We start from the raw sequence: 19,709 nt of genomic DNA on the forward strand, positions 1-19,709 counted from the left end.
TTAACGCCCGGCGCGCCGCCTGCCCGCTGGGGGCATAGGGACGGGGTGGGGAAGGGAAGAAGGGAAGGGAGAAGGGGGGTGTACAGCCTGCCTTGCGCGGGGGCGCACCGCTCCGCGCCGCTCCGCGCACCGGGAGGGGCCGGGGCTGAGCGCGGCCCCGCCGCGGGGGGAGCGCTGAAGGACGCGCCGGCAGCGCCCGCCCCGGTTGCCAGGTAAGGCAGCGCCCCGGGGCTGCCCGCCGCCGGGGGGGTAGGGGGGGAGTGGGAATGGGAGGGGGGGCGCACGCTGCGGGGGGGCGGGGAGCGGCTGGCACAGCGGGGGCGCCCCCCTCGCCCCCCTCTCCCACCCTCCTCCGTCTCCATCCTCTCGTCCTCCTCCCGCTCCGGCAGCGGGCGCGGCGCCCGCCGCCCTCCCGGCGCTGCCCGGGTCCGGAGGCGGCGGGGAGGCGGCCCCGGGGCGGTTTGGGGCTCCCCCGGCCGTGCCCTGCCCGTGGCCGGGCGCTCTGCCGCTGTCCGGCAGCGGCGGGGCGCGGCCGGGAGGGGCGGCGGGGGCACGGCGGGTGCCAGCGCCCGGCCCCACCTTCCCCCCCTCCCTCTCGTAGGGGCAGCCTCTAATCACTGGCGTTACAATTAAAAAAGAAAAAAAGAAAAAAAAAAACACACAATCCTCTCATACTTAGCGATGAAGCCCATTCTTTTTTTTTCCATGCGATTTCATCTGGGGTTCCTCGGACGTTGTTGCCCTCCCCTTCTGTGTGCTGCCTGCCTTGCTGTGGTTTCTGGGGTATTGTGCCCTGCTTTGTATGCTCGCCCGCTCTGGGTACGGCATCAGCACTCCGTTTAAAAGTTAATTTGGCTTATCAAACTCTTCGAGGTGGAGTAGTGAGGAAGTGGCGAAGAATGTTAATGTTTCTTTTGTTTCGAGGCTTCTGAAATAAAGATATCAAATGCCTATCGGTTTCTAGTAGTCCGCATAGTAAATAAATTAAATGTAGTCATTGGAATGAGCCTTTATGGCACTTTCAACAATCTGTAATTCAATCATCTCTGATACAAGCTGCCTTTTGCTATTATTCATCAGACCCAGCTGAGTGATTTCTGTCAGATGGGAAGTGGTAGAGAGAAATCTCTAGGTAAATGTAACTGAAAAGCTTTGCAAGTGGAGTCCTAAATGAGCACAGAAAAGCACTTGGCCACAATCTGGAGACAGATGTTAGCATCCAAATAAATCATTTCTTCTGATTGTCAGGGGGATGTCAAGTCTCATTTTCCTTATTTAGTAGCCATTTGCAAGTGAAGAACAGGGAGCTCCGTGTTTATGACCTTGTAAACTCAATGCAGAATGCTGTAATTCAATAGTATTTCACTCTGAAATACTATTTTCCGTACAAAGGTCAGTACGGTAATTCTAGATGCACGTACGTGTTGTAGACCACAGCAAGGCTACTGGATCAGCAACGGCAGTATTGATCCTTTGAGCGCTATGTAATGTGCCATCCGTGTTCGGCGTTAATCTATTGCGTGCTGTTTGAACTGCTTTGTTGTCTGAGAGAGTTCTTTCGTCCTGAGAAACAGCAGACAATAGTTGGAGACGCAAGAGGAGACTCCTTTCCCTGGTGGGTAGGTATCTAGAGTTAGAGAAGCAGTTGTTGTAGAAATGACCCTGAAAAGGGGGGAGCTTTTGGGTACAAGGACAAGTGGGCAGGAAACTTAATTTGCTTTGAGTGTATGAATTGACATCTCCTGCCATGCTTAAATAAACCTGCTCAGAGAAAGTGTAAGGGAATTCCGTGTGTGCCTAGAATAGTATTTTCTTGTCACTTGTTTGTTTCTTGGAAACAAATGACCTGATTTTATGTCTTCAGAGACAAATATGTGTGTGTGTGTGTGCATGTGTGTATATATATGTATTTTTTTCTTCTTACAAGCTTTTTGGGGATTGTACTTCCATTAGTAGTGTCCGACGGGAATATACTTTAATATGGTCTATTACTTGGCTTCTGGTATAGTTGCTCAAAATTTGCATGCATGCAATTCATAAATTGAAAACTACATAGCTTAAAAACATAGTGTAGGCAGCTTGAGTGAGAAGAGATAATTTAAAAAAGAACCACAGGGCAGAAGATAATGACATACTGTAGGAAATAATCATACTCCTGCACTTGCAAAAGCATGAAATGTTCCAGTGTAGCCATTTCATACAAGACCAATTTTCCTTCACATTAAGATTGCCTAAGTGAGCCTTATTAATGTTTGATGCAAAAGATGCTAAATCCATTTTAAGGATTGATACTGGAATTTAAAGAGGTAGCTCACAGACTAACAGTGCAGTTCTAACACTTCCACAGAACAAATGTGGAAAATAATCACTCGCCGTGTATGTCATAGCCGTGCAAATGGGATACAGCATTCCTTGTGACAATGACGCACTAGAAGACGTTTCAGAACTACAGATTTAAAACAGTATTTGGTTTAACAATCTGAAACTTTCCCTTACCTTAATCATAACTTGAATCAGATATAAGAACCCAGAAAATGTTCAGCTTTGGTTAGCATAGTAGCTTAGAAGGTGTAAGATAAAGAAAGGTTCTGTTTGTCAGAAACCTAGGGGGGGAGGAAAAAAAAATCTATACTTTTCCAGCTGGCGTTGAGAGACCGGAAACATAAAATCAATTTTTATGGTCTTTTGGCAGGGTTCACTGTTACACGTAAAAAAGAAGTAGTAGCAGCTAAGGGTCTTGACAGAAGTTTTTAAGCCACTCAGCCATACAGAACTCTGCTAATTGATGCTTCCTCACATGAAAACAAAGCTTTCGTTTAGTATGTTGTAGGCTTTTCTTGTCCATTCTGCAGTCTGAACACAATCTTAAAAATATTTCTATGTAAACGTGTGGTCTTATATTTATATATCTAGGAGTTTAAATGCATATATGATTTCTTACTGGGAAGTTCCTAATTAAGAGGAAGTTCCAAATTAAGAGTGTGTGCAACCTTGTATTGCCTGTTGTGGAAGAGACATCGAAGTTTGCAATACAATTGGAAAGAAAAAGAAAATTTCTCTGTGTGATCCAGAATAGAAGCATGGAGGAATTATTACGCATGGATACAAGGATCTCCTTCCCTCTGCTGGTGATGCCCATAAAAATGTTCAGTTTCACAAAGAAATACTTGGTCATTTGATTTACTTTGATTCTCTACAGAATGCTTGTCTTAAACACTACTCTGTATCTAGGAAGAAGCTTAATTAGAAATACACATAAGGGAAACTTGTTAGCCAGCTATGAATTTGTGTTTACCACTGACATTTACTAAAGATACTTGAGGTTAAAATAAAAGCATTTGCCAGACTGAATAAACAAAGCATTATGTTAACAAATATTTTCAGGATCTTTATGTACAAATGTTGTCTTTGCTAGAGGAGCTTTACTCCTTCCTAATACACTCTTAAGAGGGGGGATTAGGAAATGCTGGTTACACTGCTGTATCTTTTGCAAAAATACCAGATACCAAAGCAGGTGGATTAGAAGCAGGACAACTGGCAACAGCTCTTTGTAATTTTTGTTGGTGAGAGGGTAAGAGCAGGCTATGGGCAATCTCTGTCAGGAAGTACAGGAACAAGCAGAATGGCTTGTACAAGCAATGCGTGGAAAAAGTTGTCTGGCTTAAATAAGTTAAGCAAAAAAAATTTTTTTGAGACATAATGCAAAAGCAAGAGATTAGCTGTAATAAAATAACTCCCTCAGCACTTTTATTATCATTACTAGTCTGAAGGCATTTTTCTGGAATTGCAGGCACTGAACACTTTGTCTCCATTGTAGAAGGAGTGATGCTGCCATCTTTTAGATTCCGAGAGATTTGCCAATTCAAGATGTCACTTTCTTTTTTAGTCATCCCTAAAGATGCTGGGAAAGATGTGTCAGAACACAAAGTAAATCCAGATTGCTTCCTGTTTAGCATAATTATCTGATAAGCTACTAATACCATTATTTAAAAATGGAAGACCATAGAAATACAAAGAAGTGTTATCAGAAATTTACCGAACTGGTTGGATTTCATTAACTCTGGATAATTATACTAATATAATAATCAAGCACAGTAAAACTTTATTTAGAAGTAGCCAAAACCAATGTGTTTATTTAATTATGCTGTCTATACTTATCAGCTATTATTCAGGATTTACAGTAGTACCCTAATGTAATTATTTTAATAATGTAGCCAAGGTTATGGTGACTAGGTAGTACAGTGCCTCAGATACATGAGAATACATGCCTCAAAGCTGCTCAGTGATTTAATGAAGTTGATTATAAATCTATTTGTGAGTTCTGCTTCATACCCTTTATCTGAATGGTATTGGCTTCTTACGTGTAGCTGAAAATCAATGTAGCAGTTGCAATATGGGAAAGCTGGTAAATGTCACCCAAGCTTTGAGACAAGATTGCTAGCAAGCTGCCTCATCTTCTTGTATTTGAATAGCCTTGTGGCAATTAATAATTGGAGTGCTTTTATGGAAGGCATTGTGGAAATAAAGACCCATGTAAAAAGGTTTACCTGGTTCAGGATGCTCACTAACAGTGATAAAATTTCTAGATATGCACATGCACATACGCAATTGACGGGTGGATGTTAAACCTAGCTCTTCTTGTTCTAAAAACTTAATAACTGCTTGCTACATGCAATTTTTATTTATATTTTTATTCCCTTCTAGAGCTATGGGGAGTATTTCTTTACAATTAATCTATTTCTATTTGATTTCTATCATCAAATCTTGAAGTCTTAGAAGATGGCATGATGGTTACAGTTGGAGTGCTACTTTGTTTTAAAAGGCTCCACACAGTAACTTGAAGAAATCATAGAGTGGGATGGTGACATTCTGAATTAGTGTCCTAGAAGACTAAATTTGTTACCAAGTAGTGGAAGGCTAAAGATTGATAGCATCCAAATCTGCTTTGTTTAAAGGAAAATGTTTTAATTTAAATGTACAAAACAAATGTATGCTGTTGAAATTGTCAGTTTTTTTTTTATTTTATTTTATTTTTATTTTAAGGCATTTGATTTAGCTTAATGTGGTGTACTAAGAAATAGTACTGCAGAAGATCACCATTGTCCATGTGAATGGGTTAATTTTTATTTTAACTTGATCAATCACAGAAGAAATAGTATAGGAGGAAACACTGTCTCCATTATGCCAACTCTATTCATTACCTTTAACAAAGATCAGGAATAAAATACTTTTTTGTGCCGATTTTATTCTCATGAATATGTAATAAAGTTGAAGCAAGTGTTATTATAGATTGTCTTCAATTTTTTTTCTCATCCTACTACATCTAAATGTGTATTTTAACAAACTGAAGTGTACTATTTTGCCTACTTCCTTTTTTTTTATTTTTTTTTAATCTTTTCTCCCAGAGCAGTGACACCAAAAGGACTTAGGGATTACATCGAGGGAACATCATCTGTCATTGTCACTAAAGAGCAGAGAAGCTGTATGTGGTCATAAACACTGAACTGTTGAGGGTAGAAAAGATGCCCAGCTTCAAAGGGGATGCTGGACAACTAATTAGTTTAGAGAAGAGACTCGGGAGTACAGTGTCTTAGGGCAAATATGCTTCTTGGTGAGAGTCAAAAGAGACTGTATTCTCTTTGGAAAACTGTATATAACAAGAGCTTCCTTGATTCCTGCACAGTGAAAATACTGTTATTCATATACAATACTGTAGTACTCTACAGTATGTCATGGAGCAGCCTGGGTGGGTCTGCGAGCTTGAGGAGTTTGGACTAGAAGGTATCAGATTTTATCTATTAGAATAGTAAGCATATGGTCCAGTTTACTGAGGAGATAACACTTTCTGCTCAAAGTCCCTAGATTGGTATTTCATCTCTTTTTACATACATCAAGTACAAGTTCTAGTTTTGATAAGGAAGTTGCTGGATATTTTTTTGTATTAATCCGTGAGAACAGACCGGATAATCATCTGGCCTTAAAATTGCTGACCTCTTGAACTTGCTGCCATTAACTCCTCTTGAGTGTCTTGGATGAGGTTATTGTTTTTTGCTTTTTTTTCTGTAAAAGGTCTTGTGACATGTTATTCTTGTAGTGTGAAGAGATTTGGTCTGAAATTCTCTTAAGCTGCCCTTTTATTTTATAATCCTATTTTGTCCTACCTTACTGACAAGACACTTCTGTGTATCTATCTATCTGGTATTAATCTTTGAGACCTGATTTAAAGCTCGTTGAAATAAATGGAAAGAACAGTAACTTATAAAATTATATGTTGTATTTATAATAGGATACTGTTTAAAAGGATATTGGTTCTCCCACATTTGAAAGAATAACAAGCAATATCTTGCATCTCATCAGTTTGGCCTGGGCCTGTGTAAATGTACTGTTTATTGGTTTGCAGATGCCCAAGAGAATGGTTCTACCTGAAGGTCTGCCTTCTACCAAATCTGTTCTGGAGCCAGCCTTGCATGTAGCAACACTTGGGCATGGTATTTGAGTTGGGGAACTCTGCATCCTGCACAGTACCTTGCACCAGGAGAACTTTGTGTCGCTTAGAGTCTTCCGTGTCCTCTTTCCACCTGTCAAGCTATGGGTGTTTAATTGTTGGTATTGATAGCACAATAAGTGCTCCTTCTAAGGAGGATACAGTCTTACCGAAATGGAAAGTGAGGTATCTTTGAGAGTGTCCTCCCGTTGAATTGCTGAAGATATGTCCTTGCATAGTCCAGGCAAGGATGGGATACAAACGTGTACTTGACCAGAAATGGAACAACATCTTGACTCTGCAGGATTTTGTAGAAATTATAGGATTTCTGCATCCTGAAATTAGCGTACTTTTCTATAACAGCTGACATCTTTGATTAAAGATAAATTTGTTAAACTGTTGCATTTGATAAGCCTATCTGGGAGATATTAATAACTCCTCAGATAAAGTCTGCTTTTTTTCTGTAGTTTTCCTTTTTGTCAAAGATGTTTTTTCCTATATTAATAACAAGAAGATACCTTGCATTTGTTCTTCAGATTCAGCTTTATTGCATTAAGCTTTCTTAGCTTATTCATCTGCTACTTAGAGCAGAGAAACAACAGGAGAATGTTCGTGTGACCTTGACAGAGGTCAATTCCTGTTTCACGTTCTGCTGTAGCTAGGTAAGGCCTTCAGCACTCTTGTCTTGTAAATTTGTTTCAATCCTACATGATAGGATTGAAAGGTATTTTTCTATATTAATGTGTATGAGTACTTCTTTACTGAGAAAGTTGTAAAACTGAAAACTTAAATAAAATCATCTGGGACAAAAATGCCTGAAGTCATAGGCTGTAGACTCTTTTTGTCATTTTCCAAATATATGTCCACTTTTGATAATAACTTGGACTTATGTTAATATTTAATATGCAAATATTGGCTTTACAAGTTGTACACTGGCTAATAATTGTGAGCTGTTTACTCTAGAGTAAATTCTTCATAAATATTGATGAAAGTTCTGTATGGTTATAGGTGAACAAGGCATTGAACTTGCTATGAAAATCATCATTCTAGAATAATAATAATAGTAGTTCTAATGATTCTATCCCAGTGTCAAGCAGGTATAAAAACACAGAACTTTGAACTGAATACTGTTTACCCAAGTAGTGTCATCTGGCTTTCAAAGCAGCAGCCAGACAAATGTTCACTAAAGGTGGTGGATCAGACTTCTGCAGGCATGGTAGACACTGTCTACACTGTCAGTTACTGGAGAACTCATACATATCCCTAAAGCTGAAATTTACTTCTGCTTCTCCATATAAATAAGGTCAGATGGAAATCCTGTCAATGGGATTCCAAGATGTATTGCATACAGATGAAAGAAAAAAGAATCAGCACAGTTTTAATGGGACTTGTCAGTTTTCCTGTAGTTACGGCTTTGGAATTTCCATTTGGTGTGAAAATGATACTTGAATATTTAATTTGCTTTGGGTTGAAATTTGGCTCTTAGGAATGGTCGAATATTCTTATCTTAACATCTGAATTGTTCAACAGTGTTCACTGATTTCACAGAATAAAGCTAGATTTGCTGGAAGAAGTCATCACCTAGCATCTTTTAGTCAGTGGTGTTACTGGTTTCTGCCACACACAGTTCAGACTGCTGTGATGAAGAAAAGTAATTAATTTGGGGTTGGGAAAGGGAGGGGTTAAGAAGAACAAAATCTTAGCATCATTTTCAGTGTGCTGGCTTCAGAAATTTTAAGTAGGTGAAACTGCGAAGTTGAAAGGAGTGGACAGAAGACCATAGGTGGATATAGTGAGTACCAAGCCTAGTCAAAGATGTATTTGGTCTATTATAGTGAACAGATTATTCAGGGTTCTCTTCCCTTCCATTAGGCCAAATACTGAATATTTTACAGGCCCTTTTAGGATAGATGCATAGAGTTTTGAATAGCGAAGGAATTATGCTGATGAGGCAACATACACGTAAACACCTTTAAACTGAGGGGAAAAATGGCTGAACTATAGCCATAGTGCTAGTAAGATACTTAAGATAGTTGCTTCAATCACACTTAGAATTTATTTGAAATAATTATTTCTAAGTACAAAGTTTGAGAGGTGTATTTGTAAATTTACAACTGTTATTGTTTATCTTATGCCCTAGGGTTTAAAAGAAAAAAAGTAGGGGAATGTACTGAAACTGTTCTATTCTTTAAGGCCATCAGCAAGTCCATTGATTGTGATGAGTTGGGTTTGTTTTAGTTTAAAATTATTGCTTCATTATCAGTTGCTGCATGAGTTCTTTGTGTGTACATGAAACCACAACAGGACTGGGAGGAACTAAAGGTAATGTTGGCTTACAGTGAAGTGTGAGAATGGAGGGACTGTATGTTGTTCAAGGACAGTCAAAATTCTGTACATGTTGGTTCTGGGATGATGATTCTCTAGTTTGAATCACTACATGCCAGAGATGTAACCAAGGTCAGCTGGTTAGTCTCAGCAAGGCTAGTATGCAACAAGAGCCATCATCTCACAGATACGCATTTGAACTGTGCACAGGAGCTATCAATTGCAGTAAATGCACGTTGTTTCTTTTCCCCCCTTGATAAGGTGCATGGATCTAGGCTACAATGGACACGATGAAATTTTGTTTCCTGCCACAAAGCAAGCAACTGCTTCAGGCCACATTGCTTTTTCCATTGGATTTGCCTTAATGTTGTACATCCAATTCTGTCTGGCTTAGACCAGGATTCTTGTTAATGCATTTCTCAGTAAATCATATTTCCTTTCATTAGATGCGTTGACTTACATCTCAGAAACTTGTATATACATACTTTTTTTTTTCAAAGCACTTACATATGAGTTGGAAGGTTGCATAAAAAGTCATTTATTGTCACCTTCACTTAAAATAGCTATTTAGGCTTTTAAACCTATTCTGATGTCGTAGGCTACTTGCTTGCCTTGACACATAGGAAAAATCAAAAGTGGCACTTTAGTTTTTTTGGCAAACATCCTAATGTATAGTAGGCAGGCTTTTTTATGGAACAAAGAAAATGAGTAAGGGCTGATGGAGGATGTAGAGAGGTGAGCAGTTAACACTGAATTCCAAATATGGGTTGTAACCAGTGACAGCTGTTTCATCAAGTGTTGCTCCATGTGTGCGAGAAGCAGTGTTTGCTTAGCAGTCTCTTTAGAACAGGGCCTGACATACCTTGTAATGTGTTTATACTGTGTCTAACATAATAGGATCCAGAGCTTTGTCTGAGGATGAGGCCTGTTGTGCAAAACAAATAATAATTAGCCCAAATGTTGAAAAAGTGACATTATTTAAGGCACCTAGAGATCAATAAACAATTCATTGCTGTAAACATATTGACCATCTCCTTGAAAGGAGATTTTAATTTTAATTGTGTCACAGAAATTTCATACATGAAAAAGTGAACAGACCTGTTAAGCATTCTGTTAGATATAATTTATGTTTTGCTGGTCATTGAGGCTGTACTGTTTGTGCTGGGGGACTTGGACACTCAGTTTTCAGTTCCAATTTGAAACCAGGCTGAGTTATTCTTTTCAACCTCTTTCATTGTGATATAACTTATGAATCTATCAATTTTAAATGGGGGGAAGGGAGGAGAGTTCCCCAGTAATGTGATTTGCCACTTTCCAGCTGAAAACTGGGTAAACTGTTTGGCTTGCTCATAAAGAAAGCTGTTTTTATGCATAATGCCATGTTCACAACTGAGATTTGAATTACTTGCAGGAGGGATGGTACAAAGGGGCTGGATTTTAGCTTTGTGTGGCCAGAAGGGAATTTATCTGGCGTAAAGCAGATAAACTAGTTCCAACTCCAGTAATACTTAAGAGGCTAGCTACTTCATGCCAGAAAACAATTTCTAAAGGTTTCTGTGATAGGGGAATTAGCAGAGTTCTGCTACATCAGCTTCCCCAGTACAAGAGCCAGTTCCTCTCTCTGGAGATTGGTGTAATTGTTAGAATCTTCTGCCCCCCCTTTCAATCAGGAGTTGGTACAGGAGAAACTCTTCACAGTCTGATATGTGATACTGTAAATGGGTGAAACAAATTGAAAGACAAGACTTACCTCATCTGTCTTAAAGATAGACCCAAACTGTTACCAAGAGTTCAGGTTAGGGTTAGCTTTTTGTAAATAAATACAAGTATGTGTGCAACAGATAGATTAGCGGCTGCTATGTAATATAAACAAAACAACTAAGTAGCACAGGGTGGGCTTCATATGAGTCGTATTGATGTGGTGAAACCTAAATCCCATTTGACAGATGGGGATCAATGGCAGAGGGAGATTAAGGATAGGATTCATCTCATTTAACTTTAAATACTTTCAGAAGGTGATTCATTTGACCTAAGTTGAGCTGTGAGATGGACTGCTCTCTGGAGGTATCAGTTCCTTTCCAGTGACTGTAAAAAGTCTGAGATCACTAGATGAGACTTAATCAGCTAATTTTTAGATGCCTAACGTGGACCATTTAAATCCTAAATTATGTGCCTATGGCCTTACTGAGGAGCATAGGGCAAGGCTAAAAACTGAACCCAGGTTTTATGAATTCAAATTAATAGCAAATAACTAATTGCCATAGCATCTTTTCTGTGAAGAGAATTGGATCGTTTAAAACTAGTAATACATGGTGAATGCCAAAAACTGCATTCAACAGTTGCAAATAAAAAGAAGTAATTGGACCTAAAAGGGGATGTATATATATATATATAAGTAAATTAAAATCTGGTTCAATTTCTTTATTTTGCTCAGTCTAGTATGTCATTTGTGGGAATCAAAAAAAAAAATAACAAAAAATAACAACAACAAAAAAAAGTTTTATGCAAGACTCTAGATTTAAAAAGAATATACAGAGCTAAACTTGCATGTTTTGCTATATATGATAGCTGATCAGTCTTTTCAGAATCTGCAGAGCTGTCAGGAAAGAACAAGCTTTATATGCACAAATAGCATTTTTAATAGTCATTAAAACTTTCTTGTGGGGACCATGGGAAGATGGACATCTTGTCAGTGACACCATAAAGGGTCTGTTGTGTTGGGGGGCAGGGAGAGAATATTCCACTAATAGTTATCGGAGCTAAAGTTGGTCTTGTCCAGTCTGCACTGATAATTGGGATTGCGTGAGAGGAGACTCCTTACATTCCTATGCATCGCAACAATTGCGAGATGGTGTTTCCTGAGACCTGCATGTTAAAACCATCACAGAGTGTTACCTCCTTTGCTAAGCTTTGGATCTTGCCTGAAGTGTGCAGATCTGCACAAATAGGAGTGATGGAAATAATCAAACTTGGAAAAGTAAGGAGCAACTTGTATTGTCTCTCCTCTGATCAGAAAAGCTCTCAGGGTAGAGAAGAAAAGCAGTGTTTTTTTTTTTTGTTTGTTTGTTCTTTTTCAACATTGCAACAGCGTCTTTTTTTTTTCCCCTCTCTCAGAGCTGCAATAAGTTTTGCATCTGAATCAGATGCAGTGCTTTTGGGGGTTAGCTTGGTTCCTTCTTGTTTGACTTCCCAACTATTTACCTTTATGTACTTTAAGGCTGTGGGTTGTCATACTTTTTGACGGAAATTAAATTTTCTGAGCTATAGTGCAGAATCTGTTTAAGTAGACTTCTGTAACTTGTACATAGAAATGTAATCAGATGATCCTCGTAATATATGACCCCCTTAAAATCATGGCATCACATCATTTTGCATGGGAATATACTGTGACATTAAAGCTTCAGGGTGTAAACTATTTGTTTCAATGAAGTGCTATAAGGAAAAAGCAGAACAGGAAAAAACTCTTCTATATTAAGATAAAATTGGCAATGCAGGGAATAAAATAGGATGTATATATTAAGCTTATACGATCTTTTCCTTTAAAGAATTCAAAAATGGCAGTTGTTTTCACTGTACTGTGTATAGTAAGAACTGTATTTTCATGTTATGTGTAAAGTGTTAAATTTGAATGCTCTAGAAAGAAAAATCCAATACCCTGAAAAATTACATCACAGCAAAGTGGTTGTCTTGATGTTTTCGGTCACCAGAACTTCTTGTTCAGTTCTATCCCCCTTTGAGTTAGCAGCTAAATATCATATTTTCATAGCTAAATGAACCTTTATAAGCTAGACAACAACTATATATGTGTACAGAACAGTAGATCTAAAATTTGTCACACTGTCACAGTACAACTGTTTTCTTTACAAATAAGGAAATTGTTAGTTATCTGCATTTTCTCTCTGCCCTACTTTCCCCCCACACATTGATATTCACCCATATGAAAGCGGCCAATTATACTTCGGCCATTGCATAAATAATGCAGAAGTTGTCAGTAGCAGAGGAAAATTTGTGTTAGAAACCTAGGGTAGTGAATAGAGAAATAAAAGCATCTTTTAATGAGGGCAATAATCTTTGTTTTTATAGCACTTCAAGTTAAAAAGGTATGTGTATTTTAACCTATTAGCAGTTTCTAATTCTTCACCTAAGGAGTGGCTGTAATAAGTTCCCAGTTTAGTTTTCCATTAGGATATTTTGTTCTGCAGTACTTTTTCCAGCTGTTTTTCCCAGTACCTCCTCAGAGCAGGCACTGGTGTCTCCCTAGGTTGGGAGCAGGAGTGGAGTCTGAGATGGAGGAATGTCCTGAGATCACAGCGAGGCTCACCAAAAATATCCATCTCTTTCCCCTGGATCTGTGAAAAGCACTTGGAACATGCCGTACAACCTGGAGTTAGGCTACCTTGAAAGTAATGTAATCAGGCTCATTATAGGTAGACTCCTGAAGCTGGGGAGCATCTGGGCCAGCTCTCAGGAGCTGTTGCAGGTATGCAAGGGCCTAGGCACTTGCTGGAGTTGCCATGACGTTGCCCTAGCTAAATAGTATGTTATTAGGGTAGCTAATTGCCAGCTGACTCTTCTGGGGGAAGGCCAAAATCTGATCTCAGATAACATACAGAATTTAACTTCTATTTTTTCTCCTCCAACTGCTGTTTCTCTTGAGTATTATTCAGAGAGAGACTTTGTGGCCTTCAACTTAGTTGCATGTCAGCCACCATGCCAAGGGGCTCACCAGCCTCACAGTGATTTCCAGTGAAACTTGCTGGACTACGTGCCTGCTCTGTCTGTGATGTCTCTTACTAGGTCACAGACATCAGATTAACAGTGTACTAGCCCTTGCCTCATGTAGTTGACTTTGTTTTCAAATGGTGATGCTCTAAATGTAGTCATTAAAAGGATACTTGTAAAGGGAGATAAAAATTGCATCTTCACTGAGGCTTAAAACAGGAGTAATAAACAGGAGATAAGCAAGTATCTCTTTGTGTTTTTTTTTTTGTTTGTTTTTTTTTTTATCGGGGAGCTCAATTTTTCCTCGTTATCTTTACTCTTTCATGATTGAGCTGTTTGTATCCAGATGGTGGCTATATGTGTGAGGGCTGGGACGTGCACTGGCCAGTTTGTTCAGCAGCATGCATCTCCTCAAGCAGAGCCCGAGCAACTGCCTCTCCTGCAGCTATCGGCTTTGGTGCTTTCATTTCCCAACCCAGAGCCACTGCAGCATCATCCTTCTGTGGGAGGAAGGATTTATTTATTTACTTATTTTTTAAAACAAATGCTGTTGTTGGATTGCTTTTACCTATGGCTTTGTTAGGGTTTGAATTGACTGGACACTTTCCCCACATCTTCAGTTATACCTTGTCTTTTCTCCCATACTTTTTTAAAACCTAAGTGGGAGGGGAATAAAAATTAATCACAGATAGGGTAATAAGCTCTGGTTAGAAGACAGACACATAGCATGTAGCATACTGGAAAGGCTAAAGATCTGCTATGTACATAGTCAAAAAATAACTTTTTAATATAATAGGCAAGGTGATTAGGTATCACCCTATTAACCAGGGTGGCTTATCACAGTGATTCAAGGGGTTTAATCAGCAGTTCTTCAGTGGTTAAGTCTGAATTTCTGGGTGGTGCTGTTCTGCTCTCCTGGAAAGCGTGGTGGTGGTTGATGGGCAAACACTGAAGTCCATGTGGTAAGGCACTGATCCTGTACAGTGCATGTCACTCTCTGAGCCTCTGGAAATCCCTTTGAAGTTAAAATAAAGTACACATTCACTAGTACAGGTTTGTTTGTTGTTTTTGTTGTTTTTGTTTTTGTTTTTTTTTTTTTTTTTTGAGGAAAAAAGTACAAAAAGCTTTTTGAAATGAAAGTATGAGATACTTCTGTCATGTGGCTACGGTGTGTAGACTTGTTTTCCAGGATCTCTTAGCAGTGAAAACCTTTCACCATATGTAATTATTTTCATAAGAAAAACATGGCATATCTGAGCTGGAAATCTCTTCAGACAACATGTTTTTGATATGTCTGCTCGTAAAAAGTATACCGGGGATTGAGAATTTTGAAGTATCTCAATAGAAAATCATGCCCTTTCCATAATCTATTTGTTTTCCAAACAAACTCTTTTAAGCTCCTGTTACACTTGAATAGATACTTGCTGCTTTAGTCTAAGCAATTCTGTTGAGCCCTTGTACTTCTTGTTATGGTTTATTAGCAAATGTAGGTTCTTCTGAAAACTTAGGTTTAGTTACCGGTTCACTACTTTTTTTTTTTTTTAACCGTTGCTGTAGTATAGCTGTGTTAAAGTTTAAGTGAGTAAGTTGAGATGGCTATGACATCAAGCAAAGGAAGTAAAAGTTCCATGTGGAAAACATTACTGTTAGCATTCTCTGAAGTGTTTAGATCATGTGACTTTTTTTCAGAACAATCATCCCCACACTGAATTCTAGTAAAATAAAGCACTTCAAAATTTATGTTGCTTAAATGGTTTTATTTTCTGTTCAACAGCAGAAAATCAGTCATTACTCAAATCACTTGGTGACATTGAACACTTTAGACATATCAATCTTTGTCAAAATGAGAAGTCATTTCTCAATTCTGTGTTACAAAGCCAAATATAACCCTCTAAATTCCTCTTGTCCATACTTCTGAAGTACATTGTGTGAGCTAGAGTTCATTTAAACTGCCAATTACACAAGTAATTGGGATTTAAGACTTCTATACTTACTGTAGACTAGAATATCTTAATACTTTCTGTGGACAACTGAACAAAATTGTGCTAAAAGTGTAAGTGGTTCATACTGTCAGAACACTCTTCCCCCCCCCCCCTGCATTTTTCCTATGTATTTTGACCTTCTCATTAACATTCATAGAAATGCGTAACTGTTAGTTGTGTTTTTTTTTTTTTTTTTTTTTTTTTTTTTTTTTTTTTTGTGGAAGCAGGCTCAAGCTGCAAGAAATTCAGAAGGATATAGACACCTGAAACAAATAGTATTTCCAATTTTCTACATCAGATCTTCTCAATACTGTTTCAGTTTTCAGTAGATTGTGGAGTTTTTATTTGTTTTGCAGGGGGAAGAAAATATTTTTTCTTATGCTGACAATAGCTGTAATTACATTACAGGTAAAGGGTTCAAAGGTTATTTTTCAAAAAAAAAAATAGAAGGAAAACTGCACAGCAGTCCCTTTCCACCATAGAAGATAGTGACATATTATTCCTTTCAATTCCAGGTTGTGCTTCATTGCTTTTGAAATAGATATACTTGGGACATATGCCCAAACCCAAGATGTGGTCAATGTGCTCCTAGGATTATTTTGTTGCTAAAGAGCTTTTTTTGCCAGAGAAAGAATTATCCAAGACAGATGCTACTGTGATAAACAGCTTGATACTTGCTACCCTAGATGCTGAAAAGTTTAATATGATAAGAAAGTAACAGTGTCAGGATCATAAATGCATAACAATTTGTTCACTTTAGATATATATGGGAGGTAATACTTGATAAAAGATACCTCCACACGTTTCTTGGGTGAGTGGCAGAACTAAATAGCTAAATTATTATCACTGTTTATGCAGGTCTGGATTTGTAAATGGTTGGTTATATCAGCAATGCCCAGCTTGAAGCACATTGAGAAGTGCCTTGTTTTCAGCATGTGCTGGGCATTCATCCTGCTAAAATCAGGCTGTATGCACACTTGATCCAAAGCCAAGTTTTATTTATATGTTAGAGAAACTATAAGGTGAACTTTGAGTACATTCTTGTGACTAGAGGAAAAGTTGCTGGATAGAAAGCCAGATCTTCTGTTAGAGGCCTGTCTTCCCAGCCAGGGATCTTCAGAGTGATATTCATCCCATGTAAGGTCTCTGAAATGAGCATAGCTGTACTGTGTAATATGTGATCAATAGGACAAACATGAAGTGCTGAACCAGTGTAGTGGCTTTTAAGAGGCTCTTTCAGGCTGGTACCAAGCCCATCACCTTCTCAATACCCACTGAGTAGATGTATATGAAAAAATTAATAAAAATTTTAGTATACCCTCACTGTCACCTGACAACCATCTTTAAGGTAGTTGTCTAGTCTAAGCTGCTAATGGTGACTTCTTATTAACAGAAAGCTGCGAAGAAAGGATACTTCATTGTTCCTATTTTAGATAGCTGATTTAGGGTGATGAGTTATACTTGGACACTGGAGCTCTTCCTCCACTGCCTGAAGTGGGAGCCATAGTAGCTATTGTTGGTCTAGTAGGATGTAATGTCTGCCTTAAAAAGATTCACTAATTCTTGCTATTTAAGGGGAAAAACAAAAAGTTGAATGGAATATAAGAGTTTATTTTTCAAGATTCTTCTGTCTTGGAAACAAGTAGGTGGTATTGACTTCTCAGAAATAAATGTTATTTGAAGGTAGTTTTCATGATAAAAGGTTTTGTGGTGACTTCTACTGAAATAAGAAATATGTAGAGAAATTAAGGAAATCCTAATTTGCACATAGGGATTTCTACTCGTAAACAGTACTTGGACTCATTTTTTTGCCACTTTTATGGATTTTGTGAACAGTCTTAAAGCATAATACTAAAGACTTTGAGTAGTGAATAAGAAAAGTTAAAATTAATTTTAGTCAGTAATAGCAGTAGGATGACAGTGCTAGTATTTGTTTTTTCTATTTTGACCAACCTTTAGCGTGTGCTTTTATGTATTTGTCCAGTTGTAGCTTGGAAAGACTTATTTATGGATAGTGATCTAAAAAATGGACTAAATAAATTTCTACTTACCTAGTATCACAGAACACTACTGAATAAAGATGAAAAACGTGCCCATAATATTTTGTGAATCAGGATGGTGTATATTGCTTATGTCCATGTAATTTCATCTTTATTGATACTTGTACCTGATAGATGCTCCAACTGGTATTCAGGTACTGATTCTTACACGGTGTTTTGGTTCTGCAAACCTGATTGCATTTCTACATCTCCTAAAGGAACAAACAGAACACAAACTGCATCTGACATGAAATGTTACTAATAGGTTTCTGTTGAGTACCTTTCAGTGCTCTGCTGTTTACATGGTCATTTAATGGGATCCAGAGAGACCAGCCATTAAGCACTGTTTTCTTCAGATCTTGGATAAAAGATACCTACTGCTACACCAAAACAGAAGAAAAGAGAATTTGGAATATATAGGATATAGTCTCTGCAGAAATATCTTGCTCGCTCTTTCTTTTTTTCTGTGTATGTTATTGTGAATCCCACATTCACATAAGTATTGTTACTTTAGGTGAGTTGAATGTGCACACGTGACTGTACATCCACATGTGTGATGCCAGTGTCTACCATAACTTGCACGTCTGCCAATAATAATGATTTTAGCCTGGGATGTTTTTTTTTCTGGCCCTGGGCAAGTCTTTGCTATTCCTAGGGGCCCTTGCCTTTCCTTGTATTCTGTCACTCCCTATTTGCAGGAGAGAATTGAGAGACACTAAGTAACTGTCACTTAACCAATATTTTTCCAGAATATCTGTGAAGTCGTAAGTAGCATTTAGGTACTGTGCATGCAAATTGCCTCTCCAGTTCATCAGAACCAAGCCTTTGTTTCTGTGGACATACAGACCTCTAGATGAGTGTGGAAATGTCTATAAAAATGCAATGTGTATGTAAATAAAAATATTTTGTATCATTAAGGATGTTGTGAAGATCTATAACTTCTTTGTTCAAAATACCTGTATTAGTTGTCCATCAGTTAATTTAGGATGAAAAGGCTAGCGTAACTAATGCTTTAGAGCTGTTAGTTTCTATGTAAATAAGATACTCTTTTAATAAAATACAATAAAATGACCTGATTAAGGAGCAACTACAAAGCATGCAAACTGATGGTTGTACTATCAATATCAAACACCAGATATCCAAGAAGCTTATAAATTTGTTGTCACTTGCTATTTCTCTTTCACAATTTCCAAGCTCTAGTCCATGCTAACAAGTGTTTTTGACATCTCTGGTTGGTATTTAGGAGAGGTGGGAAGAATCTTGGATGCAGAGTTATTCCTTGGAATTTTGTCATAATCTTGCAAGAACTCTTTCTTTCCTATGCATTCCCCAAAGAAAGAAGTCTTTAGGTCTTTTTCCTGGCGGTAGAAATCCCATTTCAGAAGGCAGTTTCAAAAGAATTGAGTTTTTGCTTGCAAAAGATAATGAACAGCTATAAATGAATACCTTATAATAGTCAAAGAAAGCATTAAATAGAAAGAAGGGACAAAAGTGTTGTTTTTTTAACCTGCTGCTAAGGGAACGTGGTCCCTAATAACACCTGAGTGGTGGCTAATAAGAATATTGATTTTAAGCAAACACATAGTAAAATGTTTGGATGGCTGAAGTAAGTTGGATGGATGACTTTATTGTTTTTTCAACCTTGTGTTTGAATTATTTAGTCCTTTATCCTCAAAGAATCTTAAACATTGCAATGCTGAGAATCACAGTTATCTTCCCAATGACACTTGTTAACCGGTATGGAATTTTACAAAGTTCCTATAAGAATCTTAATTTCATATAGAATAGGTTTTCCAGAAGCTGGAGCGCTAATTCTCAATGTAACATGATGTAAAAAGAGACTTCTGTCTTGGTGTTACCATCTAGCTCTTTCCTTTGGGCTGCCTGGAAGTGTCCTCATTGGCTTGACTTTTCAGCAGCCCTGAGCCCTCTTCTGAAAATAAATGTGCATGTATCACTTCTACCAAAATCAGTCAAGATACCTTTGTCATCTTAACTTAAGGAAGCAGAAGATAGTGATGAATATTCCTTTTACAATGACTTGTTTCTTCGGATCACTCATCTCCCAGAAGGAGTTCAGAATGAAGATACTTGGCTTTTCAGTGTTGCTGTTAGGATTTTTTTCTCTATTTTCACATTGATAAGCTACTGTCTGTT

The 19,709-nt window shown here is 38.2% G+C and overlaps 1 protein-coding gene across 3 annotated transcripts in view; it reads left to right on the forward strand.

Annotated features, from left to right (window-relative positions):
• Positions 1-65: 65 nt before the first annotated feature.
• Positions 66-19,709, forward strand: part of SYT1 (synaptotagmin 1) — a 359,307-nt gene continuing 339,663 nt past the window's right edge. For 2 of the 3 annotated variants that reach the window (XM_032184865.1, XM_032184880.1), the window contains exon 1: positions 66-212. The gene's annotated coding sequence lies outside the window, so the exon portion shown is untranslated. Of the gene's footprint in view, positions 213-1,470; positions 1,620-19,709 lie in introns of those variants that run through there. The other variant, XM_032184872.1, reaches the window with a different exon arrangement.

Source organism: Aythya fuligula, chromosome 1 (genome assembly GCF_009819795.1).
Source record: "Aythya fuligula isolate bAytFul2 chromosome 1, bAytFul2.pri, whole genome shotgun sequence".
NCBI classification, from domain to species: Eukaryota; Metazoa; Chordata; class Aves; order Anseriformes; family Anatidae; genus Aythya; species Aythya fuligula.